This window comes from Convolutriloba macropyga, chromosome 7, assembly GCF_964194025.1.
Source record: "Convolutriloba macropyga chromosome 7, txConMacr16.3, whole genome shotgun sequence".
NCBI lineage: Eukaryota > Metazoa > Xenacoelomorpha > Acoela > Convolutidae > Convolutriloba > Convolutriloba macropyga.
In genome coordinates this window covers 25655163-25666890 of record NC_134474.1, presented here as the reverse complement: position 1 = coordinate 25666890, position 11728 = coordinate 25655163, and the positions used below count along the sequence as shown (strand labels likewise).

The 11728-nt window shown below is 38.2% G+C and overlaps 2 protein-coding genes across 3 annotated transcripts in view; one reads left to right on the top strand and one right to left on the bottom strand.

The window, feature by feature from the left end:
• LOC142342723 (uncharacterized) overlaps nucleotides 1–11728 on the bottom strand; it is a 467707-nt gene that overhangs the window by 129456 nt on the left and 326523 nt on the right. The window lies entirely within an intron of this gene.
• LOC142342993 (uncharacterized) overlaps nucleotides 1–11728 on the top strand; it is a 97309-nt gene that overhangs the window by 3915 nt on the left and 81666 nt on the right. The gene's annotated exons all lie outside the window — the stretch shown is intronic.

Sequence of the window (11728 nt, the reverse complement as noted above, 5' to 3'; positions counted from 1 at the left end):
GATATGAAACTAACACAGCCGAACATGGGATTAAATCACCTTTTGAGTATGTTAAAACATACGTATAATAGCGACGGCTAATTTGTAGTCGGATTATTGAACGAAAACATCAAAGTGCATTGGGTATTTTGGCATTGGGTATAATGGCATTGGGTATAACGCGTTGGTTAAAATGACATTGGGTATAAAGGCATTGGGTATAAAAGCATTGGTTATATTGTCATGTAACCGCTACATACTTGTTATCTGCCTTACTTAGACGAGAAGCGAACTGAAGAAAAAGTGAAGGAAATCCCAGGCAGTTTTCCGTTTCGAAAAACAATTTTGCAACAATTAATGGGATGTTTGTAAGTAACAAAATGCATTACAGTTGTTTACCGCTAGAAAGTTTTTGAGTAGTTTTACTCAAATTTGTAGCTGGTAAGGCAGACCCGATGTGGGCTCCTTTTACAGCCTTAAAGTATAAAGAGCTAGGGCTACTTATTTCTGCGCGCGAAGCAGACTTACCTATATCTCTAAGACTAACCGACTCTGTAAAACACTGAGTTAAACTTCTATTATTACGGTGTATAAGAAGCATAGCACCGGAGTCAAAGGTATACACATGGTGTATCTAACTAAACGACTGACTACAGTTAGTTCAGTTCTCTCTATTTAAAAGAGAATAGTGTCTTCTCAGTCTCTGATTGGTTAAAGGTGCATATTCAGTATTTTCACTGCTACATCCATCCGGGGTTGAGAGTTTCAAATCCGAATCTGTGAAGTGTAGCAGAAATACGTAGAGTGTGACATCCTCGTTAAAAGTAGGGTGAAGTGAGTGTTGAGTTGTGTCCTCTCTGAATTGGGTTGTGACCTGTGTCGTCGTCTGAAGTCCCTGTCAGTGAAGTGATGACTAGTGTCGTCAGCGAAAAAGTTTGCCTTGTGAGACCAGTAAGGGTGCCAGTTACAGGGTGTGCTGGCCAGTAACGTCAGTCCTGTTGAAGGTGTGTCCAACTGCTCTCACTGTCTTGTATTGAGGATTTATTCCCAGTTGGAGGGTCGATTGTAGTCCGTAGCTTCTGTCTGGTTTGTACGAGGAGAATTCTATTTATCTCCACCTGGTACAAAGTTTGAACCAGTCGGATTTACCAGCTTAACTTCTGGTGGAAATCCATCTTTTTGCTACTGTGTGAGCTACTTTTCTTATTAAATTTGTTAATGAGATTTAATACTTTCGTGTGTAAAGTCCCGAACGGGGAGAAAGAAGAAAAGAACTGATCCTAATCTTCATTCTTGTGGAAAAAGAGAAGAATATGTGAAAGATATATATATATATATATATATATATATATATATATATATATATATATGTATATATATATATATATATATATATATATATATATATATATATATTGGTAGAGAGGAGAGAGATAAGATAAGAAAAAAGAGAAAAAATTATGTGAGATAAATTTATTCGTTAAAGGAGAAAAGTATGGTAAAGAAAAGAAAGAAAATAGAAAAGTAAGTTTTAAAGAGAGTTTTGAGATCAGTGCGTCTGGTTATGGTGGGTCTGTGAGTCCACAGTGTGGTGGCGTAGGACTGAGGCCTACGTTCTATATTCAAATCCGTCGCTCGATTGTCTGGATCTCGAAAGAAAGCGAGCAATTCTGTGTCTCGTGCCAGACAAGCAGCAAGAGCACGAGGGTACAAATCGGTGTTGCAATGTGGCTGCAACGCGAGGAGGTGATTAAATATTTGTTGCTCTTCTTGTGGGGGCTGGCGATTTTCGAGTTTATCGACCATCCAGTCCCAGTAGAGGAGGTTGAAGGTGTGCCCATAGGTACACTTCGTGGTGCCTCCTTCCTCACACTGTGAGTAATCGATTGGGACAAGGATGGGACGATTTGTCTTTGTGTAGAGTGGTGAAAATATAAAATAGTTCATGATGGGGTCGAAATTCCGGAGAGTGCCTACACAATAATTAGGCTGTATTATGTAGCTATAGTTCATATAATATGGTGAGGTTAGCTTTGTGTTAGAATGTTGAGGTGGGAATTCATGTGAATTATTGGGTGGGTGTGAAGAAAATGATGCTGCACAAAGAGGTAATTGTGCATTGTGTGTAGCATTTTCACCCGATTCTCTTTGTGAGTTATGTTGTTTACAACCATCTGTGAGGGATTTTAAAATTCAAATTACAAGTAGAAGGGTCGTACGTGGCGTATATCTCGTAGGGTGCCGTATCACGAGTGGAAGAGGTGTTGAGGTAGTCATTCGGGCGATCTGCGAGTGCGAAGAAGTACTTCGACAGATGCCAGAAGCGTTCTGTGAAACGCGAATTAATGGGGAAGTGTAAGCATTCTAAGGGTAAGTCTTTGTCTTGCCCCTCTTGGACATACTCGTTTTCCAGTTGTCCCAGGGAACAAGAGCTAGCTGTTGGATTCAGCCTGTGCTGAGGCGGAGTGGAGGTGTAAGTAATTCTATCGTGCACGTGTATGCCTTGAAGTGTATTGATTCCAAGACGGTTTGTGAACTCGTGGAATCTAAAGTTTGGTCCTTGTGACCGGTGTGGGATGCCGTGTGTTGCCACGAAAGGGTTTGGCCTTCCTCGGGAGGATGGGAATCTGGAAGGACTTACTGTGTGTCGAGCAGGCGATTGTGAGGCCTGTATCGGTGAAGATCGAAACGGGTAGCTTTCATGAGCTGTTGCCCGTGGACGTCTCCTGGGTGATGGATCCGTGCAAGGGTAATTGTCAGTTGACGTGGGTTGATCGTAGGGGGGTGGTTGAGGGAAAGATGGTTGTGGCCTCAGGGGTGGTAGATCTGGGCCGTACCTCGGTGAGGGTACCAGCGGGCGCTGAATATGAGGTGTGGGCTTTACTGGCGATGGACGGGCCAGTGGTTGCGATCGTGGTCGTGGTCCACGAATCCTACCAGAATATGCCTAGTTTAGAACAACAGTTTCTTGTGTAGAGTGACCAGACTGCTCTGCTGTAGCCACTTCATCAGCCCAAGATGGAATATGCGTGGTTATCGGTGGTTGTGTTGAAGGAACTGCTGTGTTTGTAGTTGAGATTAAAGATGATGGAGGCTCTTGTGACGAGCTGTGCTGTCCTGTAGGGACTGTAGGTGGACTTGTATCGCTATCGATATACAGGTGAAGTTCACTTGAACTCGAGGAAGAGGTGGCGGGTGAAACGGTTCACACGCGCGTAATTATCTGTGTCCGCAGACTGCGCCCGTGGGAAGTTTGTGCCATCGTGAAGAGCGAAGGTGTTTGCATCTCGCAAACTGGCTTGGGTATTGTGGGTGCCGGTACCAGTGGAGTGAGGGATGATGGCAGAATGTCGTCATCCTCCAGTATGATGAGGTCATATGCTGTCGGGTTGACATTTGGGGGGATCGGTGAGCCGTTTTCTTGGTGAGTAGGGACTGAAGTGGAGTCACTAAATCAAAAAGAGTAATATTAAACACGAGTGCTTGGAAGATTGAGAAAAAGATCCTCTGGATTTTCCTGATAGTCAGGATCTTTATCTAGAGAATCGCGTGAAAGAGAAGTTCCTTGTGAGCGTTTACGCTTATTAGGTTGGAAAGTGTGTAAATGTAAAGATTGAAAGTCTGGTTTGATGCGAGAATTAGTTGGTTTTTCATAGCATTGATAAATAGAAGCTGGGAGAGTAGCTGTATGGCGTTTATTTGAATTATTGTTAAAGGAGAATTTCTTATAGAAATTTTCAAACTTTTTATGTAATAAATTCAATTCATGTTGTGAATGTGGAGTGCAACTGTCGATTGAGTGACGAAGTCGTCTTTTAGGTGAGAGTGGTTTATATTGTGTAGATTAAAATTGTAGTACATGGAGTATTGTTTGTGAAAATACTCCAAAAAATCCAGAGGTTATGATCTTAGCCAATGTGATTTTGGGTCCTAAAAGTGATTTGAGATTGTATGTGTTAAATGCACTACGAAATAGGCCAAAAAGGCATTGTAAAAAATTAAATACATTCCATATTATGGCAATTTCTTTTAACACGTACCAAGGGTATCCAAAGATTCCTATAAGGGATTTTTTTAAATAGTTGCCATTAATTAGATCACGCCAATCAAGTCGGCTGAGGGTGAATTCTTTGCCATTAGTAAAGAGTTTATTAAAATAATTCTTATATTCGGTGCGTATTTGTGAGAATTGTGCTTGTAAATGTGCTTGTTTTGCAAGATCTGCAAAATTAACTGCGCGTGCTACATCAAATTTTTCAGCTGCGTCATCGACTAATTGATTAATTTTCATCTTATCTATTGATTTAGTCCAGTCGTATTGACGGTAAAATCCGAGTTGTTGCGCGGTGAAATCAGCGTGGGTGAAGCGGTTTTCTACTTCGTCAGGAGTGAAAGTTCTAACGGGGTTTTGCGCCTTAATTGGGTAGTTTGTTAAGCGATAACTGTCATCGCCGTCTGCATCAAGTGAGATTTGTTGATCAAAGTTTCCGGATTTACATGGTGCTTTATTAGACCAAGGGAAGGTCTTACGAGTGACTTGATCTTCAAATTGTAGTTAATTTTATTAGTAGATAGGGATTTGTTCCAAACATTGATTTTCTAATACATAAAGGGGTGATGAAACAACTTTACATTGAAAGAGTGAGATTACATTTTGACTTTTAAGTGTAGTGAATGCGTGTCGCTGTCCTGAAATTAGGTAGCCAACTAAAGGAAATTTTTGTGTGAAAAAAATAAAAGCGGTTTGTTCCAAATCGCGGTTTGAATCACAAAGTTTTTTTTATAAATATTTAGACTTGTTTGATCCATTTCGAGCAAGACTCGACTAATCATGTAATCCAGTTTAGCATCGATTTGTACATTAGGGTGTACTGCGCTAAACCAATTCTGTTTTCTAAATGGTTCATATTTTTCTGATTTGTGGTAGTGTTGTGACTCTTTTTGGAATAACATATCCATCGCTGATATTTGCCTTTGTGTAGGGGGTTAAAGAGCATGGTCCATCCGGGACTGTGATGTGTGTGATCAGGGACTGTGAAAACGAGAGAGTGTGGATTCATCATATAGGTGCTTTTGGAAACGGCTCTAATACAAGTGTGCATTATGTTTGTGACCAGAATTAGTTTCATTATTTTCGAGTGTTTCAATAAAATATCTTTTTTGGAGTTTAATCATGCGTGCATATGATCTTCCAACATCAAAAATACGGCAGTGGTTTACTGGCTCCAAATTACAGTGGCTTTAATTGCATGATTTGGAGGGCAGTAACCTCTTTCTATGTCACATTTGATGCGAACTTTGCCATAGTACACGTGTTCTGAGGCAACATCAAAAGTGAGAGTGATATTTGTTAATTGTAGTGACCATACTAGTGTGTAGATGACATAATATTTGTGCTCTGAGTCTTTACCGGGACAGTTAGCCCAGAGTTTTCTGTGGCATTATGAATCCAGGTTTGATCCCGTGGATTATAAACCATGCTTCCGTTTTGGAAGGAAAATGGTCTATAGCGGTCTAAACGAAAACGGCCTTCTTTTTCTTCTATATTAGCTTGCCATTGGGGGTCGTCTTATACATCAAATTGTATCATTTGAGGGCGGTAGTGGTTTTTGTTTATTAGACCAACGCGTGCAAGTTCTCTACGAGCTTCAATTTCTGTTGGAAAGAAAGGTCGTTTCATATTATTAACATACCAATTATCGTGATCATACCGAAAGCCTCTTTTGTGTGAGATCTTGTGACAAAAGCTTTCCTTGTTGCCACGTTTGGCGTGTATGGCGAAAGCACCTACTTGTAGTGTTCGAATTTGTGAAAAAACTTGTGCAGGGAGGATGTACTTGTGCTGGGAGGATTTTGAAATCGGCTGGTTTAATTTTACATACACCAATTTTGTTAAGTTTATAATATTGGATATTTGTGATATGCTTTGGTGAACAATCATCGTGTGTTACTCCATGGTCTTGTATACCTGTTTTGGGTGTAGAGATATTGTGTTGGTCAACTTTAATTGGTTGTTTTATTGGGAGTTGAGACAAAAAGAATAAATTAATTATTATTATGGTTAGATTTGTAGTGGACATGTGTAAGAAAGTCCAGAGTGTGAACTATAGAAGACAAAATAACCTGCGGTATTTTTTGTGTATCTATCAAAATTATAGCGTATTTCTTGACAAATGAAGGGTGATGGATTTGTTTGAACTCGAAAAAAAAGCGATGCTGCCGCTTGTGGGTGAAAGATAAGTTTGTCTTGTTCGACAATTATTTCAACAGAGAATGTCATCTTTTATTGTTTTAATAATTTGTGAGCTCTTTGCTTTTGAAAGGGTGTTATTTTATAAGACTTAGAGATTCTTTGTTTAGCCCAATTATGTAATTGTTCACCGTTGTTATGTTCTCCAAAAAGGGCGGGTGGGGGAACGATAAAATTAGGATCCAATTTTAGTGGTATAGTTGGATAAGTTCGTGTTGTATCTGTTTGTTTTCCGATACATTGATGAGAATGTTGATCAGGATCTGGTGTTTGTGAATTTGAGCTTAGAGTAATTATACCCCGAAAATTGAGTGGTAGCGAACTTTGAAATGAAGCTGATGAATTGACTATATTAAAAGAGTGGTTCCGATGTGCTTGTGATAGTAAACGATCAAAGTTAGTTATTTGTCCTTGTGGCGGATTAAAAGGATTATTTGCAATTTGTGATGCAGTTGGTGACGAAAATTGAGAACTGATTGGATCACAATTAAAAGTGTCAGAAAATAAGCTAATATCATGTGTGGTGTCTTGAATATTTTAGACAGTGTGAAATGGCTGTGGCAATTCAGAGCTACTTATCGGTGTTAGCAAAGTTTATTGGTTGAGTGGAAAATTGTGGAGTGTTTGAAGAGTAACGTAATTCAGGTTGTGGTGCACGTGGAGGAGCTGGTATAAGTGTTGGTAGAGGAAATGTTGTATTTGGGAGAAAACCAGAGTATGTTAATAAAGTTTGCGCGGTTATTTGTTGCTGTTGTTGTGCTTGCGCTTGTTGCATTTGCGTTTGACTTTGATGGGGGATATGGGATTACAGATTGTGGGGTAAAGTGGGGGGAGTGTCCAGCAGCACGAGGTTTTTCTGTAGATTTGGTAGTAGTAATGACTGAGTATGGGTGTTCCTCGGTTTCTTGTGTTTGTGGTTTTTTATTAAATAGTTTAAATTATGACTTTTTGGGTGTTGATTGTTTAGTTCCCTCGGTCTATGAGCAACTAGGCGATTCTGAGACGGGGGGAGCACTTGCGTTAGTGTTTGATTGTCGACTAGCGGACGCAATTGTGACGATAATCTTTGGCCCAGAGTGGGGCAATTATCGCAATAATAAATTTTATAATCAGTAGAGGTGCGGATAATAATTATTAACAGATTTAAAGTGCGTACACTTAAGCGGATTGCTGCGCAGGGTGATTTTAGTGGGATGACATTATGTAGGAGGATGAGATCTAAAAAGTCAGCAGAAAAAACTGTTAATAGTTCGGCGATTGTATAATCTGTTCTCTCAAAGGAAAAAATAACTTGTGGGTATGTAGTTTCATTTGGTGGGTTGTTGTTGGTTAACAATTTGTTGGTCTTGTTCATCCAATCTTAAAAGTTCTTTAAAATATTTATATCATATGAGGCTGGAATAGCGTCGTGATTAACAGTGTAAACAATATCTGTGTATAGAATTTCAGAGAGTTTAGGTGTCGCTTGTGGTAGAAAGATAGGTAGATAGAAAAGAACTTTGTGTTCGTTATTAAAATCTCGAATATAAAAAACCCATTCACAGCAAGTGTGTGAATATAGAATTTGATCTAGTTATAGAAAATATATTGAAAACGGACCTGTCCAGGTTTAAAGTTCTGTATATATCTAAAGGTGTCATCGTAGGGTGTTCTTTTAAACAATACTTCAAATCTGTGTTGAGAAGTTATGTGCATACCTGTCAAGTGCTTTGAAGAAGATGCTTTCAGTACTGCGCGACTGAAAGTTGAAATTTGAGTGTTGTTGTCGTTGTTGCTTCTTTGAGCAAGTTGGAGGGCTTTCTGTGAGCTGTTTGTTAAAGAAGTCAGGAGTCAAAAGAACTGTGCTGTGAGATAGTTTTTTTATTGAAAGAGGAGTAGTGAAATTTTAGAAAAATAGAGATTTTCTAAGTTGTGAATTTTATATGAGAGAGAGATAAAAGAGATGAGAGAGAGTTAGAAGAGATCATGAGAGAGATCGTTTTCATAATATTGTCATAATATTGAAAGAGAAAAGAGAGAGCAAAGCAACTAGATTGCAAGAGCCGGAGACTGTGAAGTGATTTTAGACGATATGATTTTATCTGACCGCGACTTTTTAGTCGGGTACAAAAAGCTACCAAATCATATCTTGACAAATAAATGAGATTAGGGAATTGTTCCCGGACAGAGCTGTGGGTCGGTTATTAACTAATTATTAGTTAATTTTTTTTTATTATCGTGGGGAATGGCCTGTAATTCCCTTCCTTTCATTTCCTGATGGGGGGGTTTTTGTGGTTCTGCTAGGGTAGCAGGTGAAGAGATAGTCCGTGTGCTTTGTTTACTGAGTTAACGGGTTTGATTAGCTTTCCCAGTGAAAGTAATTGTATTACGGGGGAGAGGGGTGAAAGAACTATTCGAATTATCATTCTCGTGTAGGAGAACGAGGGAATTATATTTTTATCCGTATTGTGTTTTATACTTATTCAGCGTGTTATGCTAAAATGTATTTGGCTATTTAAAGCGAGAAGGGTGATTTTATGTGTGCTCTAGTAGTGAAGTGTGAATAGTTTTAAGTGTGCGTTGTTCGTGAAGCCGTAATTTTTGATTGTGTTATGAATACTCTATAGTCTTTAATTGGTTGCCGTCGAAGGCTACTATTTCTTGTAGTGTTGTTTTCCGAAGTGTATTTGGGTATATCAGACAGGTTACTAGGTGATTGGGGGGAGGTCATTTGTGAATGGTACCCCTAGACTGTCTAGACTGAACGAGAGAGTCTTCGACTTGGTAAGTGGTGGCTTCGTTGGATGAAGTTTTAAAAGGGAATTATCCGAGAAGTATTTCTCAAATTTTTCTTGAACGAAGAGTTCATTGTGTTAATATCGTACTATATTGCTTCTATGACGGGTGATCTGTTTACCAGAGAAATCTTCGAGTTTATACGTGACCAATGTAGGGGTATCTATTATTTTATAAGTTCCATTTTTCTGTGGTTGGATCTTTTTAGGTACTCCAATTTGCGTGGTTTTGTTTACTATTAAAACATAAATGTTTATTTTGAGTGGTTGTGCCGTTCCAAGGCGGCAATTTATAAATGTGCGTAAATGTTTATTTTGGTTTAAATAATTATGTACTTCATTATAGACCTCCGAGTGTATTTTTTCACGATTAAGAACGCAATGTGCAAAGGTTCGTTTCTGTAGCTTTTCAATTTGTGGATGATGACGTAATTGATCTGTGGTGGAAGATAGATTGAACATTATGGGTTTCTTTGGTTCTTTACCAAATACAAGTTCATACGGTGAAAGATTTAAATTGGTTCAAACTGAGTTAAATGCAACTGCAAAAACTTTTACTTTATGTGACCATGTCTCATATTGTGAGATAGGAATGTGCGAAGAAAAGTATTCAATTGGTGTTACTATTTTCAACGAATCCATTAGACCACGGTGCGTATGGCGTACGTGATTTGAATTGTACGTTATATGTGCGGCAGAAATGTGTGAATTCTCTAATTGTTGTGGAGCAATTGGTACATTTTCATTAGCCCCTTGTGTGGGATGAGTTGAATTATTTAAAATGATGGGTTGAGTATTAAAGTGTAATGAACTTTGTCTGTGTAGACGTGGTAAAGGTGTGTCTCCATTTGGCAATTGTGGTATAGTAGTGTTTAATGGGTTTGAATTTTTTGTCAATTCATTTGAATTCACAGGTTGTCTGTGTTGATGATTTTGATAAATATTTGTGTTTTCAGTAGTTTTAGTAGTTGTATTATTATTCTGATGGTTATCTTCAAAGTCAATTAATGTGTTTACTGTGTGTGATGAAAAGAGTGTTCCATCGTCTAACAATGTTGAGTTAAAATCTGTTTCCGTAGTTTCGTTTATACGACTCTCTGATTGTTGAGAGTGAATAATTGTTTCCATATTTTCACTAGGTGAAACTTCGAAAGAATTATTTGTGTTTTCTATGATATTCGTGCAAGTAATTGGTTGTGGTTCTGCATTATAAATTTTAACTTCAATGTTTTGGTGGTTAATTGATAATTTTTGTATAGTCTCCGATGGATTTTATGTGATATGCACGAAATTTTGTGGAAATCAGTTTGGGTCTTATATATGGTGTAGTGTTTCTGGTAATTTTGTAATTATTCGTGGATACGTTTCTGCTATTAATTTAGTGGCTGGAAAGATGTGTCTAACCAGACTTTTCAAAGTCTGTGTAAATACCAAGATAGAAGTGAAAGAGAATCAAAAATCTCTTCTTCATTTAAGTCTGCATCTGTGACAGAGCTTATATAAATTTTGAGTAGTTGAGTAAATCTTTCTATCTCCTGTCGAGCAATTTTGTGTACGCTTTCTTTTCGAGAGTGTAAAGCATTAGTGTTTAGTGCCGTTGCAAGGCGTTCAAGAAATTAAAAGGAAGATTTTCTAAATAGTCCTTTTCTATCTGATGGTTGTATTTCAGACCATTTTCCGTTAAGGAATTCAAATACTGTGTCTGATAATGGGTGAAACAGAGTATCATATATTAGTGAGATATGATTATTTGTGAGTGGATCACAAATGAAAAGAACTGAACCTTTTGTGAGTTCAGGTCCGTAAATTTCAACTAAATATGAAAGAAAGGCGGTCCGTGAAACCTGTGATGCCTTTTCGGGTAAAGAAAGGTGAGGTTGTTGTTCTGCTGCAATTTAGAGTAATTTAAGCTGTTTAGGTGTATTTAAAAGAATATTTAATTCATCTTGGTGTTGATAGTGTTTAACTTCAAAGGGTAGAATTTCGCGTGTTAAACGCCTGTTCTGTTGTGTAAGAACAGCTAGTTGTAATTCGTCCGAGTGTGTCGGAACGTGGGAAGAAGGTTGATCAATTTGATGATCCATTTAGTTAAATCTTTTCTTTAGGTGTTAATAATTTTTGTTTTGTTGGGGTTGTGTTCCCCTTTTTCTTAAATTTTAAGTAAACAAAAAGTAATAAGCTATGTAATCTAGTTCTAGATTTCTTTCTCAAAACGAAAACGGGTGTTTTGTGTGAGTTCTTTTTACAGTTAGAGTTTGTTAACTCACTGGTCGCACCAGTTAGGGCAGACCCGATGTGGGCTCCTTTTACAGCCTTAAAGTATAAAGAGCTAGGGCTACTTATTTCTGCGCGCGAAGTAGACTAACCTATATCTCTAAGACTAACCGACTCTGTAAAGCACTGAGTGTAAACTTCTATTATTACGGTGTATAAGAAGCATAGCACCTGAGTCAAATGTATACACATGGGTTATCTAACTAAACGACTGACTTCAGTTAGTTCAGTTCTCTCTATTTAAAAGAGAATAGTGTCTTCTCAGTCTCTGATTGGTTAAAGGTGCACATTCAGTATTTTCACTGCTACACTGGTAATTCTACTTTTCGATGTTAATGCATCATAATAGGTCAAGTTGTTAACACATTTGCCGCTGCTTACACGTTCATGATTTATTAAGTGGAATCAGATCATTTCAAAAATCCACAAAAAGCACGAATTTCTTAGTTTT